At 37.4% G+C, this 20,746-nt stretch overlaps 2 long non-coding RNA genes across 2 annotated transcripts; one reads left to right on the top strand and one right to left on the bottom strand.

Annotated features, from left to right (window-relative positions):
* Positions 1–3,567: 3,567 nt before the first annotated feature.
* Positions 3,568–5,978, bottom strand: LOC134199983 (uncharacterized). Its single transcript, XR_009974703.1, has 2 exons — positions 5,878–5,978; positions 3,568–5,661 (listed from the first exon to the last, which is right to left on the bottom strand). It is a non-coding gene; the product is annotated as an uncharacterized LOC134199983 (long non-coding RNA).
* LOC134199980 (uncharacterized) lies at positions 5,785–10,085 on the top strand. Its single transcript, XR_009974700.1, has 2 exons — positions 5,785–6,092; positions 9,454–10,085. It is a non-coding gene; the product is annotated as an uncharacterized LOC134199980 (long non-coding RNA).
* The last annotated feature ends 10,661 nt before the right edge of the window (positions 10,086–20,746 follow it).

Below are 20,746 nucleotides of genomic sequence, written 5' to 3'. Positions count from 1 at the left end.
GGTGCTATTTCAGAGGGGAAGCTCCACACGGATTTCCTCCCGTATTAGGAGGAGGAATCTCACACCCCCGATTACTCTCTTTAGTCAATCCATACCCTGGGCCAAGAAGGTCAAGTACCTGGGCGTTACCCTGGATGCATCGATGACATTCCGCCCGCATATAAAATCAGTCCGTGACCGTGCCGCGTTTATTCTTGGTAGACTCTACCCCATGATCTGTAAGCGGAGTAAAATGTCCCTTCGGAACAAGGTGACACTTTACAAAACTTGCATAAGGCCCGTCATGACTTACGCGAGTGTGGTGTTCGCTCACGCGGCCCGCACACACATAGACACCCTCCAATCCCTACAATCCCGCTTTTGCAGGTTAGCTGTCGGGGCTCCGTGGTTCGTGAGGAACGTTGACCTACACGACGACCTGGGCCTCGAATCAATTCGGAAATACATGAAGTCAGCGTCGGAACGATACTTCGATAAGGCTATGCGTCATGATAATCGCCTTATCGTTGCCGCCGCTGACTACTCCCCGAATCCTGATCATGCAGGAGCCAGTCACCGTCGACGCCCTAGACACGTCCTTACGGATCCATCAGATCCAATAACCTTTGCATTAGATGCCTTCAGCTCTAATACTAGGAGCAGGATTAGGGACCCCGGTAACCGTACTCGTCGAACTCGACAAAGAGGTCGACGTGCAACCTAACCTATGCATCAGCCCGCTGAGTTTCTCGCCGGATCTTCTCAGCGGGTCGCGATTCCGATCCGGTAGTAGATTCATTCGCGAAACAATTGCTCTTGAGTTGTTAGGTCTCCTTCGGAGGCGCTCGGGCAGTTGTTAGCAAATCCCACCCCTCTTGGCTGAGCCTTTGCTCGCCCACCTGTCCTGGTGAAACTGGAAAGGCCTTCGGGCCACCAGTAAACTTTCAATGATAAAAACAAAAAAAAAAAACATTTGGACCGTCGGTCTACCGAGCAATATCACCCGCTCGGTGGAAGATCTATCCTTCGTCGTTATATCTCTCCACAAAGTTAATGATAATGAAAGGATTATCAGAGCGTTTTAGTGTGAATTAATGCTTTATCACCTCTAAATATTGACTTTTAGTTTCTACAACTAACAATATCAATATCTTTGATCAAATAATAATCAATAATTTTATACGGAACCTTAGCTGGTGGTAACAAAGCAAACAATTCCGTTTGAAACAAATATAATAATTTTACATTAGCTTTATATGTGGCGATATTGTAAAAATGTATGAATACGAGTTGATAAGAGCTCACTTTATAAAGTCCTTTTGATGGTATTGTCAACCGGCACTTTACTGAAAAGCCAGTAAAGATTGATAGGTACTTCCGCTACCCCGCTTCGGTTTCCTTGAAAAGACATAAGGGCCTCTCGACCCTTTTATCCTACAATGAAATGATTTTAATATCGTTAACATTAAAATAGATTCACGTTCATTTTAAAAAAGATAACGGGTTGCCAAGGCGTGAAGACGGATTCTGAATAATAGTACGGTCGTCATGCGACAACCATATACTTCTCTAACACCGAGAATTAGGACTAGTTTTGGAGTTTTCGTCGTGGCCTAAACTTTAGGCCCTAAAGGATGAGACGTCTAGTGCATTCGTATCTAGCGATGCAACGGTGTTCGAATCCCACAGGCTAGGCGGGTACCAATTTTTCTAATGAAATACCTACTTAATAATTGTTCACAATTGACTTCCACGATGAAGGAATAACATCGTGTAATAAAAATCAAACCCACAAAATTATAATTTGCGTAATGACTGTTGGTAGGACCTCTTATGAGTCCGCATGGGTAGGTACCATCACCCTGCCTATTTCTGCCGTGAAGCAGTAATACTCTTCGGTTTGAAGGGTGGGGCAGCCATTGTTACTATACTTAGACCTTTTTTACGTTGTAGATGTCTATGGGCTCCAGTAACCACTTAACGTCAGGTGGGCTGCGAGCTCGTCCACCAATCTAGGCAATAAAAAAGTTTTAATGAGTCATTCAAGATTTAAGTAACCCTGCATACGGCTAATCGACATGATGTATTCGGAATAAAACCCTCAGCTGTAAAAAGTGCACCGTTCGTTAGTAAAAACTGGGCTGCCAGATTTCGTTATATAATTCCGCATTAAATAAGATTGTAATAGGGCCCGTCTTTTTTTAGTACTTTCAATATGCAAATTAGCTTACGGTAATCCTATATTACCGACTGCCGATGGAGCAGACGCTTTCTAGACTGGAAGCCTCGTACCGGTGAGCGCATCGTTAGGCGTCGCCCCGCCCGGTGGACCGATGACTTGCGGCGATATGTGGAAAACGATTGGATGCGGATGGCGGAGGACCGTTCATTGCGGCGGACTATGGGACAGGCCTACGTCTAGCAGATGATGATGATTATGAATCTTATATTAAGTAGCCAAACCGATACACATTACAAAGCTAATACCATTTGGAGACACGAGATTCAAGTCTCAATCTTTTATTATGTAATGGTTATTCCGAACTTCAATCTGGAACGTATGATTGCTTCGCGGAGCAATAGGCAAATAAAACTCATCCATACGAACTGCCGGTAAAATAGCCGTGTGTCACTATTTACACGACTCAAATGACACACATTAAAACAAGATACTTAAAAGAAATTAATCTAATAGCCTATTCAATAAAAAAATAAAACGTAACAAAAAAAATTAACACATTAACATAATTTACAATCGACTGACTTATTGGGTGTTCTTTCGTAACTAACATAATTCCAGTTAATCGAAACATAAACACTTCGACAATCCTCTTAACAATTCGTATAAGTTCGGATAATTTGTAATTGGCATATTTTCGCTTGGTACTATGAAACCAGAAGCGGCAACATCATTACCACAGTTACTAACTACATGAATTATGCATCTAAATGAAAATATATAAAATATTGAAATTTTGGTTAAAAATTTTGTTAATTTTGAGAACTTACCTTATTCTCTCCACGTTATTGATTGTAAAACTCCGTAATTTGGGTAAGCTGGAGTGCACTATTGAAACAGATACTAATATGTATATTTTATCTTTAATATTTGTAAGTCTTCGTGTAATTAATTACTTTTATGTATTATATTATAAATATACATATAGTCTTTACTGCTCTATGATATTTTTTGTATTGAGAATATCAGAGCGCTTTATTTAAATAACTTTATTTCTTTTATTCGTGTAAACCCCAACATGATAGCTTCACCTTGATTATGTACATTTATTCGTCTCAGGATTCGCTTCGCTTCGCTTTGCCTATAATGTTTCTTCTGTCTGGTATATGAAACTGACAAGGAAATATTCCGGGTTAGGGTTTGATACCGGATGGTACCGGTCAATATTCTGTTAAACTTTGCTGAAGAGATTATTCACTTCCTCCAGCCAGAGAATAATACCTTTTGTCATCGCTGGATCCACCCGCAACCCACCCCGAGGACTTTATCATGTTACTTTAGTTAGGTCCGAGAGTGACTAAATGTTAAAGGACCTTACTTTCTGAGGACTACTAAGTAAAAATCCGGGCTTCTTTAGTTTCAATAAATTTTTATTTTTTAAATAACTTCATACATATTTAATTTCTTATAATTATCGTAGTTTATTTTATAATCAAAAAATCCCTATTAGATCTACTGAACCGAGTTCACAACGTAACAGCTTTTTATGGTGCCCATGCACAACCCTAAAAGTACGCTACAAGCGAAAATCCTAATAATTATTGTGAGCTGAACAGTCTGAACCGTCCGAGTCCGGAATATATCGTCACGGTAGACAATATTACGTAAGAGTGCATTTCACATAAATTTTCCTGCTTATATCACATTACATGCTCGTTGCGGAAAAATAGCACGCGAGGCTCTACCCTACACGCCTTGCATCTACCACTTGAAGCCTAGTCTAGTTACAACGCTGCTAGCAGTGTTTCACTAGCAATCGAAAGCTATCCCTCTACCCGATGATATGTAGGCGAAGTAAAATGTCCCTTAGAAATAAGGTGACACTCTACAAAACTTGCATACGCCCCGTCATGACCTATGCAAGTGTAGTGTTCGCTCACGCGGCCCGCATACACTTAAAATCCTTTCAAATTATTCAATCCCGTTTTTGCAGGATAGCCGTCGGAGCCCCGTGGTTCGTCAGGAACGTCGACCTCCATGACGACCTGGACTTAGAGTCCATCAGTAAGTATCTTCAGTCGGCGTCCATGCGCCACTTCGATAAAGCGGCACGACACGAGAACCCTCTCATCGTGGCCGCCGGTAACTACATTCCCGATCCTGCGGACAGAATGGAAAGCAGTCGACGTCGCCCTAAACACGTCATCTCGGATCCTCCTGATCCACTAACGGTGCTTTTAGGTACTTCAAGCACCGGTCACCGTTCTCGTCGAACCCGTCGCTTGCGACGAAGGGCTCGACGAGTAAATTAACTCTCAGACACAGCCCACTGAGTTTCTCGCCGGATCTTCTCAGTGGGTCGCGTTTCCGATCCGGTGGTAGATTCTGCGAAGCACGACTCTTGCTAGGGTTCGTGTTAGCAACATCGTCAGGTTTGAGCCCCGTGAGCTCACCTACTAAAGTTAGGTTACGCTGAAATAGCCGCTAGGGCTATCAGCTTAGGTAGGAAAAAAAAAAAAAAAAAAAGCAATCGAAAGCGAAAATACTCGTAGTTAACGAACGCCATCCACATCAACGCATCAATTTTCATAGACCACGAATCTCATTAAATTATTAAGTTTTTTTTTTTTGTATTGCTTAGTTGGCTTTACTAGCTCCCAGGCCACGTGGTGTTAAGTGGTTACTGGAGCCCATAGACATCTACGACGTAAATGCGCCACCCACCATGAGATATAAACTCTAAGGTCTCAAGTATAGTTACAGCGGCTGCCCCACCCTTCAAACCGAAACGCATTACTGCTTCACGGCAGAAATAGGCAAAGTGGTGATACCTACCCGCGCGGACTCACAAGAGGTCCTACCACCAGTAATTACGCAAATTATAATTTTGCGGGTTTCATTTTTATTACACGATGTTATTCCTTCACCGTGGAAGTCAATCGTGAACATTTGTTGAGTACGTATTTCATTAGAAAAATTGGTACCCGGCTGCGGGATTCGAACACCGGTGCATCGCTCAACACGAGTGCACCGGACGTCTTATCCCTTAGGCCACGACGACTTATAGTTAGAGCGGCTGCCCCACCCTTCAAACCGAAACGCATTACTGCTTCACGGCAGAAATAGGCAGGGTGGTGATACCTACCCGCGCGGACTCACAAGAGGTCCTACCACCAGTATATATGCAACTAAGAACACAAAAACATTGGCAAAAATTTTCGGCAGTGATTTTTTTTATTTCACAATGTCCCGTATTCAACCTCCATTACTGACTAGGTACCTATTTGTCCTCGTTTACCGGATACAGCTGTAAATGTAGACTCTTAAAAATAACTTTTGTTATAACGATTGTCAGTGGCGGTCTAAAAGTACTACAAAACTATTCTCAAAGATAGCATTTTATGATCCGAATTTACAGCATTCTCGAATAGCAATGAAATTGAATTATCAGATTTCGGGTAAAAACAGAAGTGAAGCGCCTTTCAATGTTTTTTCAGCTACACCTGCAGAGTAAACACAATATTGAATTATATTATATGCGTACTTTTATATGGAATCCAAGTCACACTGGCTAAATTAGCTAAGTGAAAATAAAACGTCATCTCTGTTTTAATATTGTCACAATTTGTTAAAGCATCTGCTTTATTATATCATCAAGTATAAAACAATCATTTTTCATTATTTATAACAAAATAATAATAGAATTGTTCGTTTTTTACCTTTCATTTTGTAACTATGAACAATTTAAATGCCGTATATTCAGATATCACAACACTATGATAAAAACTGAGCCATGACACAAATCCAAAATTTGCCGTCCATCTGTAGTATATTCTGTGACGTTATCGAAATGACAAAACTGGGAGGCTTAAGCTAAGACATGTTGACGGAGATCTACACAATTTAAACACGGAAATGCGGTGGGCTTATTCCGGTAAGGATGTCGCTTTCAAATTCCTTGCAACACCCCACTTTAGACAAGTTTTTTTTTTTTAAATGCAGATGTACAACAATTTTAAGGTTAATAAAAAATTGTAAAATTACTTTTTTTAAACTTTATCTCTCTTGATAATATTGTGTGTGTTTCAGTTCTAGGACCGTAAGTTGAATAATATTATAAATCCCTAATATAGCACCATTTGCTTCTAATATTTAAAATATTATATTTGAATGTTTATTTGTTTGTGAGCTCATCCTCTACGCGTTCACGCGTCTTCTACTCCATTAAGCTGAAATTTTGTGTAGTTGTCGTTGACATTGTCAAAGACGAGGTGTCACGTGAATTATTTTAACGAGTATAACTATTTCATATTTTCAGCGATAAGCGTGAACTATACTTTAAATCGCGTGGGGGTAAGCCCGTGCTCAGAAGTGGAACGTAAGCCTTCTTTTCCAAGGATCAAGCTGTTTTCATACATGGTTTCGTAAAAATCTGTTCAGTGGTTTGGTTGTGAAAAAGCAACAGACAGATGAGTCGACTATTATCAAAGCCGGCAATCTGACCTTTGGACAATGATTGGTAAATCAGAAAAACGAATTATTGACTTTGTATTCCATTGGCAGTCACAAAACTCTTCGGAACGACATCTTAGATAAATAACAGGTTAACTATTAACCTTTATTTAATGCAGGTTTTGAACCGTATTCTTTGAAGGAGGCGATTATATTCAAATCAATCTGTATTCAAATCAAATCAAATCAAAAAATTTTTTATTCAACATAAATGAAAGTACATACTTGTTGAACGTCAAAAGAACTACCGCCAATTCACAAGAACTAGCCTCCGTCCTGAGAAGAATTGGCAAGAAACTCAGCGGGCATGTTTTTTTTTTTTTTTTAATAAATTATTATTTATTAATTTTTTAATATTACATTATTTTTTTTAAATATGAGTTTTTTACAATGAGTATTATAACGTAACAATTACTACAATATTGAAATGCCCGGAGCGAGCAACTCATTCCCACTTTGTGCAATCTTCTAGATAATCATTGACTTTATAGTATGCTTTATTGCACAGATGTTCTTTAACAGTTTTCTTAAACCTATGTATATGTAGGTTCTGAACATCTTGTGGGATTTTGTTGTACAGGCGCACAGACAAACACCCGAATGAATTTCGTATCTTATGTAACCTAGTCATCGGCACAACAAGCTTGTGTTTGTTCCTAGTATTTCTATTATGTATGTCTGACTTTTTAGGAAACTCCTCAATATGTTTACGAACATACATCAAATTTTCAAAAATGTACTGGGATGGCATAGTGAGAACTTTAATTTCTTTAAATTTCTCCCTCAGGGATTCCCTTGAGTGCATGTTATAAATAGCGCGTATAGCTCTTTTCTGCAGAATAAATATCGTTTCTACATCGGCCGCATTGCCCCATAGCAAAATGCCATAGGACATGACACTGTGGAAGTAACTAAAGTAAACTAAACGAGCCGTGTCCGCGTTTGTTATCATTCTAATTTTTTTTACTGCGTATGCTGCAGAGCTGAGCTTACTCGCCAATTTATGAATATGAGGTCCCCATTGCAGTTTGGAGTCCACTGTTATACCAAGAAATACGGTTGACTCAACAAGCTCCAATGATTCCTCAGAAACAATTACATCACTATCCACTTGTCTCACATTTAAAGATGGTTTAATACATTTTAAAGTAAATTTAATACATTTAGTTTTCTTACTATTCAATAATAGGTTATTGATACGGAACCAATGAACCACACACGAAATCGCATCATTCACTTCGTCATAGACTTGTAATTGTCGTTTAATTTTAAATAATAAAGATGTATCATCTGCGAATAATACGACCTCGTGTCGGGACTCAATAAAACTAGGTAAATCGTTTATATATATTAGAAATAAAAAAGGACCCAAAATGGAACCCTGAGGTACACCCATTTTCAACAAGGTACCTGAAGATCTATTGACATATCAATAAAAATGTTTTGTCCAAATGCACAGATTGCCACCTTTGATAATAGACGACTCAGATAAAAGTGATTTTTGTATTAATAATATGATTTTCTATATAACTTCTAATAGTATAAAATTAAACACCAAAAATTTTAAATGTCGATTTTATTTAAGAAAAGCTATCTTTTGCTATTATAATTAGCGCGGGTCTACCTGTGAAAACTTCATAAAAATCCGCTTAGTAGTTCCACAGATTCTTAAAACATACCTCAGTGTATCAAGAAGAAAGTCCTTGACTAATGTGTGTTGCCAGTGATGACATATGCTATATGTCATATGGCACTGACACTAGGTCTCTCAGAATAGGCCTTGGGATGCTCGGAGTTTTCCTGCGAGATCAAATCAGGCATAAGGAAATTCGCAGGAAAACCATGGTAGCCTACGTAATCCAAAAGATTGAAACGTTGAAGTAGCATTGGGCAGGGCACATGCTTGTAGAAGTTCTCAAGTGGGGACCGCGTACTGGAAAACGTAGCGTGGGAAGGTCTCCCACAAGGTAGACCGACAACATATTGAAGGTCACGGAAATCAGCTGGATCCAGACAGCGCAGGACCAGTCGTTGTGGTGAGGTTTGGAGGAGGCCTGTGCACTAGTGCACGTCTGAGGGTTGAAAGAGAGAGAGAGAGAGAGAGAGAGAGAGAAAGAGAGAGAAAAAGAGAGTTTTGTGTCAGTACAAATAATTAATTACTTTAGGAAGACAAAAGAGCATACGGCTTCAGCGAAACCCTAGTGCCGAATCAACAATTTCTAGAGGTTGCTAGAAGGCGATTTCACTGCATTATAAGGATTTTTTTTGTTCCACAAACCGAACAATACGTTACGGATTTTCAAATTTTTATGCATTTGTTAAAGTTTATATTCCAAAAGCGTTTTATATATTCCAAAAGCGTTAAAATTTGGTAGAAAACGGATTGTAAATAAGGCAGGAACTACATAGTATGCTTCAACGTTCGTTCCACAGTTCTGGTATGGATATATAAATAGGGTCGTAATACAATTTGAGCAGTTTCGAGATGCTCCGGGAAATTCAGCGCGCCTTATCCTTTCACGTAGAAAATTAAATGTCTCACGGTAATATCCGAGGGTCCCGTGGCTGGTTTTGGCAGTTGATCTACTGTTGTTGTGCTTGTCTTACGCTGATGCCAGATAAATACTGTTATATGAATAATTATTAGGCATCTTTCGATCCAAACGAAGCTCGTTTTATTCGAAATGACTCTCGGTAATTCTATAAAGTAATCCATAATTTATATGTATTAAGATTAAGATGTTAAGTTAATTTAATTTGATTTTTTTTCGTATTTTTTTCAGAAAGGAATTCCTTCCGTTGCCGCGTTGGTTGGTGGTTAAAAAGAATTTTGATTTAACACGAAGTTATAATCTTTGACATGAAATATCAGCATTCGTTTTTTTTACTCACCTCGGCGAGGTATGATGCAGTGCGGATGCTGCATTTGCATAAAAGCGTCCATTATCCACAGCTTCAGCCGAATAAAAATCAATAGCCAACAGGCAAATACGCACCCGTTTGTCTACCCGCATAAATACAATAGATATAATTTGTTGTATAAAAAAGCGAGCAGGCTTGTGTTATTTTTTCTAGAATATTGGTTCTAGAATTGTTTGTTTAGTAGCTCGTAACATCACATGACTTAAATAGGAACGTATCCAATTTTAGTTCTCGGAAATCGAAGATAAATTGAGATTCAGTAGACGATATACAGATGTATATTCATTATTACAAATATATACGTCATCGAGATAATGTTTCGTAGGTATAATTTTATTGAATGATAAAATGGTCAATTATACATGCCTAAATTATACTTTTTTCATTATACAAAGAGCTATAGATAGCTTATTAAGATGCCACAAAATTGGTGCTTGATAAAGAGGAATACAATATACCTTATTCTGACAATAAACATGATTTCTTAACGTAATGTTGTTTTGTTTTTATAATGAGAACGACATGACTAACCCAAAGCTTTGAAGCTAAATGTAGGATACGTAAATGGTATCATTATATTTTCTTGAAACCATAATCAAATTTGCTTGTCGACATCCTTAATAAATTTTAATAAAAATGCTCAAGCTATTATTTTCACTTCTCAGAAAATTTTGGCTGTTAATTAAAGTATCCAGTAAAACCAGTAAGAATTAATTTTGTTTTACATAATCTCTCTCTATAATATCAAACAGCTTTTCAACGAGTTGATTGAAATGTTATTCAAAGCTTCCGTAAACCTAACTTAAAAGGACAATGGAAATAACAAGCCTACTCTAATTTGACAACAGAAAGAGAATATTCAGGACCTTTGGTTAGCAACGAAATTACGTGTTCACTAATCCATGATAGTAACATTTATATAAAATTAGTGAGTTGTAAAAGCCGGCCGGGTGGCAGCACCTGTTTCCGGCCGCGGACGAGGCACTAAAGGTACGCGTCCATTGGCCCGCGCCGGACGCACCGCACGCAACGGATTTTATTTTGCTTTGTATGATTTCACATAGTGCTGCGTCAACTATTTTAAGATACGCGTCCATTGGCCCGCGCCGGACGCACTGCACGCAACGGATTATATTTTGCTTTGTATGATTTCACATAGTGCTGCGTCAACTATTTTAAGATACGCGTCCATTGGCGCCGCGCCGGACGCACTGCACGCAACAGATTTTATTTTGCTTTGCATGATTTCACATAGTGCTGCGTTAACTACTTTAAGATACGCGTCTATTGGCGCCGCGCCGGACGCACTGCACGCAACAGATTTTATTTTGCTTTGTATGATTTCACATAGTGCTGCGTCAACCATTTTAAGATACGCGTCCATTGGCCCGCGCCGGACGCACTGCACGCAACAGATTTTATTTTGCTTTGTATGATTTCACATAGTGCTGCGTCAACTATTTTAAGGTACGCGTCCATTGGCCCGTGCCGGACGCACTGCACGCAACGGATTCTATTTTGCTTTGTATGATTTCACATAGTGCTGCGTCAACTATTTTAAGATACGCGTCCATTGGCCCGCACCGGACGCACTGCACGCAACGGATTTTATTATGCTTTGTATGATTTCACATAGTGCTGCGTCAACTATTTTAAGATACGCGTCCATTTGCCCGCGCCGGATGCACCGGATTTTATTTTGTTTTGTATGATCTCATATAGTGCTGCGTATAGTAGACGCACGTAGTTTTGCTTTCTATGATTTCACATAGTGCTGCGTCAACTACAAAGCAAAATGAAATCCGGTGCGTCCGGCGCGGGCCAATGAACGCGTACCTTTACTCAACGATCCCGGATCCTACCAACGCTACATTTAATTCTTATGTTCGGGCCATAAAATGCGCAATTTGCGAAATTGAGATGAAAAGTTTAAAACGTATAACTATGATGATAAATCCATTATTATTTGCTTCTTTCGATTGTGGCTTTCATTAAAAAAAAACCTACATTATAACAAACACAATATAACCAATAACATGGACATTGTCCATAAGATTTATGTGTTTACCCAATTACACTACGTCTAGTGCATTCGATGAAAGAGCTTACGGCCCTCCTGAAGTGTTTTGTTCCAAAATTACAAGCTCCAAAGAACAACATCGGGATTTTCGATGTATCGATTACCGATTGCTAACACCGCTTGGGGGTGATCTTCAATTTCCAATTATCTTCAACTATTTCACTGGTGGTACGACCTCTTGTGAGTCCGCAGGGGTATGTACCACCACTCTGCCTATTTCTGCCGTGAAGCAGTGATGCGTTTCGGTTTGAAGGGTGGGGCAGCCGTTGTAACTATACTTGAGACCTTAGAACTTATATCTCAAGGTGAGTGGTGCATTTACGTCGTACATATCAATGGGCTCCAGTAACCACTTCACACCAGGTGGGCTGTGAGCTCGTCCACCTATCTAAGCAATAAAAAAAAACAGTTAAACGTGCTACTTATTCCATAAAATTTACGAATTAACTTATAATGTTAAAAATATTTAAGAATCGCTATTACTTTAATTTCCTAATGCTTACAGGCGTTGCGTGGCCACGTCTCAAAGTTGATGCGGTTTCTGCTGGCCGTTGCTGACTATTAACTTAAATCTAAATTTGCATTTTTCTATAATTAACGCCTACATTGTTTGAGTTAATCGTTTTATAGTTCATTTAGTCTCTATTCTATCTAAAAATGGATACAAAAATGCGGACAAGTCATTGTTTCGTCTCCCTTGCACTTTGATCAATTGTAAGGATTTAACTCTTATATTCTTGTGCTCTCTAATTTGAACAGACATCAAATCTTTAATCAATCTTTCGCGACAAAATCAATACAACTCTTACAATAATAAATTTAAAAAGCTATTAAAAAGTTCAACAAAATCAATTTATTAATCATTAAATTGAAACCTGTACGTATATGTAAAATAAAAATCTGAAAACGTTTTTGTGTTACTAAATAATACGAAATATCAAAAATTAAGTGTGGCCAGCGTTTCTACGTCCGCTGAGGCAAGCGGCCGGGATCACGGCTGACCCCAGGTGTCCTGTGGGGACATTTACACTATACTATTAACAAGCATATTTACTAAAAGATAAAAAGTAGTTTTGTTTTTTGGGAAAACTATTAAATAGTTTTAATTGAAAAGAAAGTTTAAATTAAAAAAGAATAAATTAAATACACTCACATGGAGTTAAAATGTCATGGAACCTCTGAAATATAAACTTCGACTTTTAAAATTTCACATCTGTTTCGAGTATAACATTTTCCCATAACAATATGCCCGTGTAGGTACTTTAAGTTACTGATATCAAGTTTAACATACGTTTTAACTTTATGATTTGCGCTTGCCATTATAATTATACAAACAGACCACGAAAATGTTCTGCCAGTTAATTTGAGTTAGAGAGAGTGAACTCAAACAAAAGTTCATAATGTTATTGTTGGGCGAAATTCGTCTCAAACAGGAAGTTTAATTTTATCTAAAACATAAATTCAACCAGCAAGCGTACTTTACCTTCGAATCGGAATATGTAATAACTACTTACTGAAGATTTTCTATAACAGGTTAAAAACCTCTCATAGATGCTAATCTCGAGAATGAATTTCTTTATTAGGTAAATTAGTTTATTTTTTCTTTAATTAATTTAAATAATTGCGGTTATTTTAAAGACGTTTCTTTTAATTCTCCACCATAAACTTACCCATAAGGTGTTTCTTTATCGTGGAAGTCATGTGTTAGTATGAGCAACAACCATAGAATTACTCAGAAATATTTTCGTAAATAAAACCACTGACGTGGTACTGAAACGTTACTGCAAACCTAGGTAGCAATATGACCTGCCACAAGTACAGTAGATACACAACCTAATATTTCAAAGTAAATCGCTAAGAGACATCCGAAAGAAATCTATAAAATAAATGACTGAGTCTAAAAAAATAATACTATATAAAATCACACCAAATCATACTCAAGTCGTACGGTATAAATGTCTTTCCGGCCCCTTTCAAAACGTCTACCAAGTGTTCAATCACCCAGGTGTCCTTATATTTTTATTTAGTTTCGACATCAGTTTACTTCAAAGAATAATGTTGCAGCAATCTTTGTTTGTTGAGATGTTATGTAAGTACTAGGAATTTTTATGTAAAAATATATTTGCGTAATATTCATGTTAAGAATAAAATAAAATTATGGGCTAAGTTAAAAGTTGTTGCTTTATACTTTAACTCGTTGGAACGGTTTATTTATTGAACAGCATTATACTGAAGTGCTCTTTACGTGCGTTTTCCAGAAAAACCTTAAAGGTTTTAAAGGGTAAATTACTATATAGGAAAATTTGTTACGTACTGGGACTCAAAATCACGTTTTGTATTAATTTTTTTACTCAAAAAAATTAATTGTTTTATAATTCCAAGGTGTGAATAACAAATAACATAAGCAACAACGGCAAATGATGTTCATCTTAACGCTTTACTAAAATTAACATTCCATTTTAATGATTTCACGAAGGCGTTCCGTGGCCCATGAAAAGTAATTTGCAAATTTAGTAGTTATTTCGCTCTTAATTATTCAGCAAAGCTGTCTACTTTATATTAGACTAATATTTAAATAGGTAGAGGGATGTTTTTTTTTATTAAATTTTGGGCAAATATCAAGTTAAATAGGCATTGAGTTTGCTCAACTTCTGCTGTTAAAAAGTTGAGGTAAACATATGACTTCAATGTAGCGTTAATTTAATTTTAACCAATAAAATCTAATGTTCATATTCAAATTTTATCACTGATATTATATTACTTAAATGCATAATCATTTACTTCTTACAAAATGTTCACATCCAATGCCGAAATGCCATAACCAAACAAAACCAACAGTAATTAGTTTGGAGCTTAGCGAACCAATTTGGCAAATGTAAAAAAAAAAAACTTGTAAAACAATTCTCATAATGCGGGTCTGGCGAGTTTCTAGTTCCTTTGAGGTGGAAGACAAACTTTTGGGTCAGGTACGAACATCAACGACACTATCACATTAACGAGTCACTTTGTTTGTGAACTGGCTTCCAATTTAATTAGCTGGTCCGACCTCTATAGTTACCTGAAGTCGAACGGAAGGAACTTTATGTTTTACGAAAGCTATTTTCGGTAACGATCACTCACACAATTTAGAATTGCTCTTTAAGAATCAACTATTCATAGAAACGTTTTATATGAAACACGATATAACAACTGAAATAAAGGTAATGAAAGCCAATTGAAACGACTCACATTCAACTACCAAGCTAGGAGTTGCTCCTGTGATATTGTAGGTATACGACAAAGGGGAAATCTTCTACCCAGCTGCTGAAATTGCTCGGTAGACCAACGGTCCGAATGTTGTTTTACGGATCTTTTTTTATTTTTATTGCTTAGATGTGTGGCCGACTCACAGCTCACCTGGTGCTAAGTGGTTACTGGAGCCCATAGATATCTACAACGAAAATGCGCCACCCACCTTGAGATATAAGTTCTAAGGTCTCAGTATAGTTACAACGGCTACCCCGCCCTTCAAACCGAAACGCATTACTGCTCAGGGTAGAAATAGACAGTGTGGTAGTACCTATCCGTGCGGACTCACAAGAGGTCCTACCACCAGTAAAAACTTGTATATATCGAAGATTATCTTGAAAATGTCGTAAGCGCGATTCAGGCATCAGTCAAATATCTTTGTATTGTATGATGGCTACCCACTACAATATTAAGGGAATACATATACGAGACAAGAACGACAAAAACAGATATCTTGGAGTAGCGTCTTGACTGTGCTCGTGGCGCCTATGTCCATCAGCGACGGTAACCATTCATCATCAGGCTGTCTACTTTAGTAGGAAACAAAAAAAAACTAAGACACTGATTTTGCCCGAGAATGAAACCCGTGAGTTCGTAGTCAATTTCAGTAGCCATCTGACCAACGGGTAACCGATATCATTATTATACCCAACATATAGATTTTAGGATGCTGAAATTAGATAAATACCAGTGCAGTATGTGTAGTTGTAAAATTACTGATAGAACAATGGGTCAGAATAAGTTATTCGATGCGGCATGAACCGAAATGGGCACATTAATCTAACGCCAACTAATGTGTCGTTGCAAGTCCAAAACCGCAGGCGTCATGCGTTCCTGCATGAATCTCCAAATACTAAGTTTTCTAAAGGAAGGAAAGAATAAAGGAAGAAGTAAAGGATCTTATCTGTTCCGTAGTAGTTTCCAAAACTACGCGGTTATTTGCGTAGGTACATTATTTTTCATCGTGTCATTTGAACTCAGCTGTATAAACAAAGCAGGTAACACGACGTTAATATTGTAATTTAATTAATAGGTGATAACTTATTTACATATAATTTTGACTTGACTTATATTCACTTGCGACAGCACATGAGCCAGCTGTTTAAACGCGTAGCTATAAGGCTCACAGGAAGGCCTGCAGGAGAGTTACACGATAATAAATTCATCATTACATTATATTGTCAATGTATTAAAATATTTCCATTGTTGGCCATGAATACATTTAGTTTTTTTAAATGGTAGCACTTTATGTCATGATATATGTACGTTTTATGTATGAGCAATAACTTTTTATTTTCTAGTTGTTTTTTTCTATTTTGCTCACATCACAATTTGCAGTTTGGTTTCTTCTTTAAGACTGTTTTTAATAACGAAATAGTATACTATCCAACAAATTGGAACGTATAATTTTCAGTAGGTAATTTCAACATTTTCAATAAATCAAGATTTTATAGTGAAGTTCTTACTCGCGAAAATGTGCAAACATCTATTCCTGACCTCGAGCTGTATCTATAAGCATCGCGGCGTGAAGTCCAATGTCCCCATTTGAGGTATGAGGTCCAACTCTTAGTTTCTACACACCTTTAGCCGCTATAATTGCTATTTCAAAATACAAGTTGTGCGTTTGTGTAAATCTGTTTCTCATACTACGCCCGCTAGCTTTCTTTTGAAAATTTTAGAGACAAATGAAGAAATATTTAAATTTATGTTATTCATGTTAATATTAACCCGCATTTCTTTTAAATAAAATTGTATTGCTTACAATACAGTATATATAATTTTGTAAAGTAATATCTTCTTAACCGTTGTGATTTCCGTGATCAAATAGGTTGGTGGATACCGACCAACCCTTCCAGCAATAAATTTACAAATTGGTTGGCCTGATTTGTAAAATCAAATAATATTCTATCGTTATCGTGAGAGCCAAATTTGTAAAAGTGTTGGTTTACTCACATCAAATCCCATAGATATTTACCAATTTTTCAAAGGAAATACGTGCGCTGTGAAGGAATAACAACATGTAATAAACAAAACCCGTAAGATATATACGTAAGTTTGCTTAACTGTTAATAATATCTATCGTGTGGAAATCATTAATTCCTATTTTAAAGATGGGACAGTCACTGTTCAATACAATTAAATTTGACCTCATGCCTATTTTAATGTATCTTGACATTAAAGAAGCTATTAACAAATTTAAGTAACAATCACTACGTACACCAAGCGTCTTACCAAGCGGGACACGGATGCTTCAACCACATGTACAGGTTAAGTCCGTTAAGCGTTGTTCGCGACAAGCAACGTGTTCGTGGTAATTATGTGACCACAACCGCTCTGAACGCCAGTGTCGCTGAACGCACCAACGCTATGTTAAGTGCACTTGACACTGTGGTTTGTATGAAATATGTTCTCGTGCAATAGATTTACTTTAAAGTAATTTTTATAGGTCGCTGATTAAATTACATAGAAGGAAAACATGTTGTTTTTGGAACGAAGTTCCTTATGGGACGATGCGGAGGGGTACCCTAAACGGGAAAAACGTCCGTAACGTAAGATTTTTATTATTTATGTATAGTCTTAGTATGATGGCTATAGTGTCTAATGTGTAGTCTACGTGATGGCGGTTATTATTATTATTCATATAAATTGCTGTTTCTTTGTATATTATTATTACATATTTTTTATAAATCATTGTGAATAACATAAAGTTGATACCTTTTAAAAGTAGATTTTTTTTTTTAAATAAAAAGAAACATAATAAAAAATGTATACCCGAATAATTATTTTCTTTATACCTCGAATAGGACTTAAAATTAATAATTTTATAATAAGGAACTTCGTTCCTATCCGGTGTCCCACGACACCGCACATCTTTTTTTTGTTTTTTTATCACACGAGAAACGACTGCCAAAAATGTCAACATTTAGAACAGACGATGAAAGTAGCGGTTCTTTTAAAATTATGGTATATAATGCAAACCATGAATCACTTGAAGCAATCAATGACGGGTTTCGGAAACGCCACTAAAACCTCGTGTACGTACGCGATATCTCATTGCAGGAAATTAGGCTTTTCCGAAACCGGATAGTGAGCGATAAGGGTTCAGAAATTTATAGACATACTCTTTAGTTTAATGTAAGCGATCGAGAATTATCTAGATTTAAAGTAATTCAATTGTTTTTTATTGTTATTGACGGACAGATGACTAGCCCGCTTATATAGTTATCGGAACCCAACGATATCATACATAAATTCTATTCTAAACTTCAAGCATGTGAATAGTAATTAGTACCTAGTTATCATAATTGATAAAAATTACACAAATTATTTTTTGTCGATATTTTATTAATTTATAAGCTGTCGATTTGTATTTGTATGTATGACACCTCAGTGGTCCGTACCCGCGAAAACTGCGAAATACTCTAAGCGTTGAAAACAATAAAATGAAAACAACAAACACTAGATTAAGTCGTAAAAGTATTTTTATTCATTTCTATCATTCGTAAAAACCGAAGAAAACTAAGTTGTCATACTAAATTAATACAAGTTTGTATTCAATTAGTCGTGATTGGCACTAGAAGAGTTAGTTAGTGCGTGTGCTTGAAATAACAAAATTAATACAATGCTACGTACAATATAAGCTGCGTGACTCGGCAAAGAACGAGCCGGTCGCGGGAGACAGGCGAGCCAGGTTCCATTAGCCACTACACACGTGTGGCTATTTGTGTGGAAACCTCGTTATCGCACCCGATGCGCTACTCACTCACTTCTTTTGCCATTATGAAAGGAAAGAAATGCTATCAATTTTCCCTACTACCACGAAAACACGAATCAGAACATAAACTCTTTTTATATCCATCCAAAAAAAAATATGTGTTACTAGGTAAAAACATTTCACAAAAAAAGTTATCGTTTGCATAGATCGGAGGCTTACTGAAGCCCATTAATTTCACAACGTGAATGCCACCACCCACTTTGAGATTTAAGATCCAAGTCTCAATTGTATTGTAAAACGGTTGTTCCATCATTCAAAGTGGAATGAATAACAGCCTCGGAGCAGAAATAGGTAGGACGGTGGTACCTAACTGTGCGAGCTCACAATACGCCCTACGATCATTCAAATAAACTCAATAGCTTAGACAAGACGTATTTAATAAGATAATATCTTTTAGTATTTTACGCAAGAAACGTACGCAATTTTTTATTTCACTTTAAATACATAATTTAATAACTTCGTGTCAAAAATCAGTATTTTTACGAGGTAAATGAAATACTGTTACGCCGTTAAGAGTAACGCCATCTATCGCCGAATAGTCGAAGGAATACCGAAGGATCTAGTAACACCTAGAACGCGCGAGAAGTACAACGCCATCTATTGTCAGATAGCGGAAACACAATACTAGAGGTGTGTGGAATATTCTCGATAATGTGTAATCTAGGGATGTGGTATCGACTATAAAAGCGTTGCAGGGATGGCACGCAGTCCGCCAGTAATCGGAACTACTCGAAGCGAAACAGCGAACGGATCACCCGAAGCGAAGCGGAAGAAGCGAATTGCGAATTTTAAAGTGTTTGTTGAGTGTTTTAAGTGTTCTAAGTGCTAATACAGTGCTAACTTGCAATTCGGTAGAATTTTATTTATCCCGAATCCCAGCGCGTAACAATACCTTTTACGGTACCTACAAGGCTTAGTTAGTTATAGTTTAATTCAATATCATCATTCTCGGTATATACAACATAAAACCACAACATGCCCGACTAAAATTTTCGAAAATGTATTTCCTGAAACAAAATGAATGTTTCGCGGATACACAATACGTCATCATACGAGTACGTGGAGTGTAACGAAGCATATTATCGTTGAAAGTGCCGTGAAGTTCAACACTAAGTAATGTGACACTCGAAATTTTGCGTAAAGCAACTGACACTAAGTAACACGTAGAAATCACATAGCAATTTACATAACGAGACGCTGCAGGTACCGAGGCTCTTTGACACGGCTCTCGGCGCAGCTGCAAATGAGAGCTGCGATACTTCATCAAATTACCGCTTAGTGTGGGTTGACATAAACAACAAAGTTACTCATGTTGAAAAACGAAGACTTGCATATAGTACACACTCAGATATTCATGCTTGTCTTAGTAGAAACTAGTTTAAATTTTAATTTTATTCCAACACTGGCTCTGCGTCTATAGCTTCGCCTACGTGAACTACGCTTTTACTGTAAGCTGAGAACCATGCTCAGCAGTTGTAATGAAAAGTAGCCTTTTTCCGAGGGCTCGAACTACTTTTATACCGAAATTCGTCAATATTTTTTTTTGGAACGATGTTTCTTATGGGCCAATGCGGAGGGGTATCCTAACCGGAAAAAAACATCCGTAACGTAAGATTTTTATTAGTAATGCACACAGTGTACGACTTAACTTTGTAATAACGTACAAAAAATAACATTTTTTTTTTCATTCATTGACCACGATCTCAGAGCGTTCGTTTGCGCAATACACTGACTCATATGCAAACAACCGTGAATGAAGTGTACCACAGTAAGTTCGCACGTTACCGAATGAGCGTGGGTTGTTGCGAAACCTCCAGTTTTATTTTCTTTATACCTCGAATAGAACTTAAAATTAATATTTTTATAATTAGGAACTTCGTTCCTATCCGGTGTCCCACGACACCACACATTTTTTTTATTGCTTATATGTGTGGACGAGCTCACAGCCCACCTGGTGTTAAGTGGTTACTGGAGCCCATAGACATCTACAACGTACGTGGTGGTACCTACC

Source organism: Bombyx mori, chromosome 13 (assembly GCF_030269925.1).
Source record: "Bombyx mori chromosome 13, ASM3026992v2".
Lineage (NCBI taxonomy): Eukaryota > Metazoa > Arthropoda > Insecta > Lepidoptera > Bombycidae > Bombyx > Bombyx mori.
Note: the sequence above shows the minus strand (reverse complement) of the source record. Positions and strands in the feature narration are given on the sequence as shown.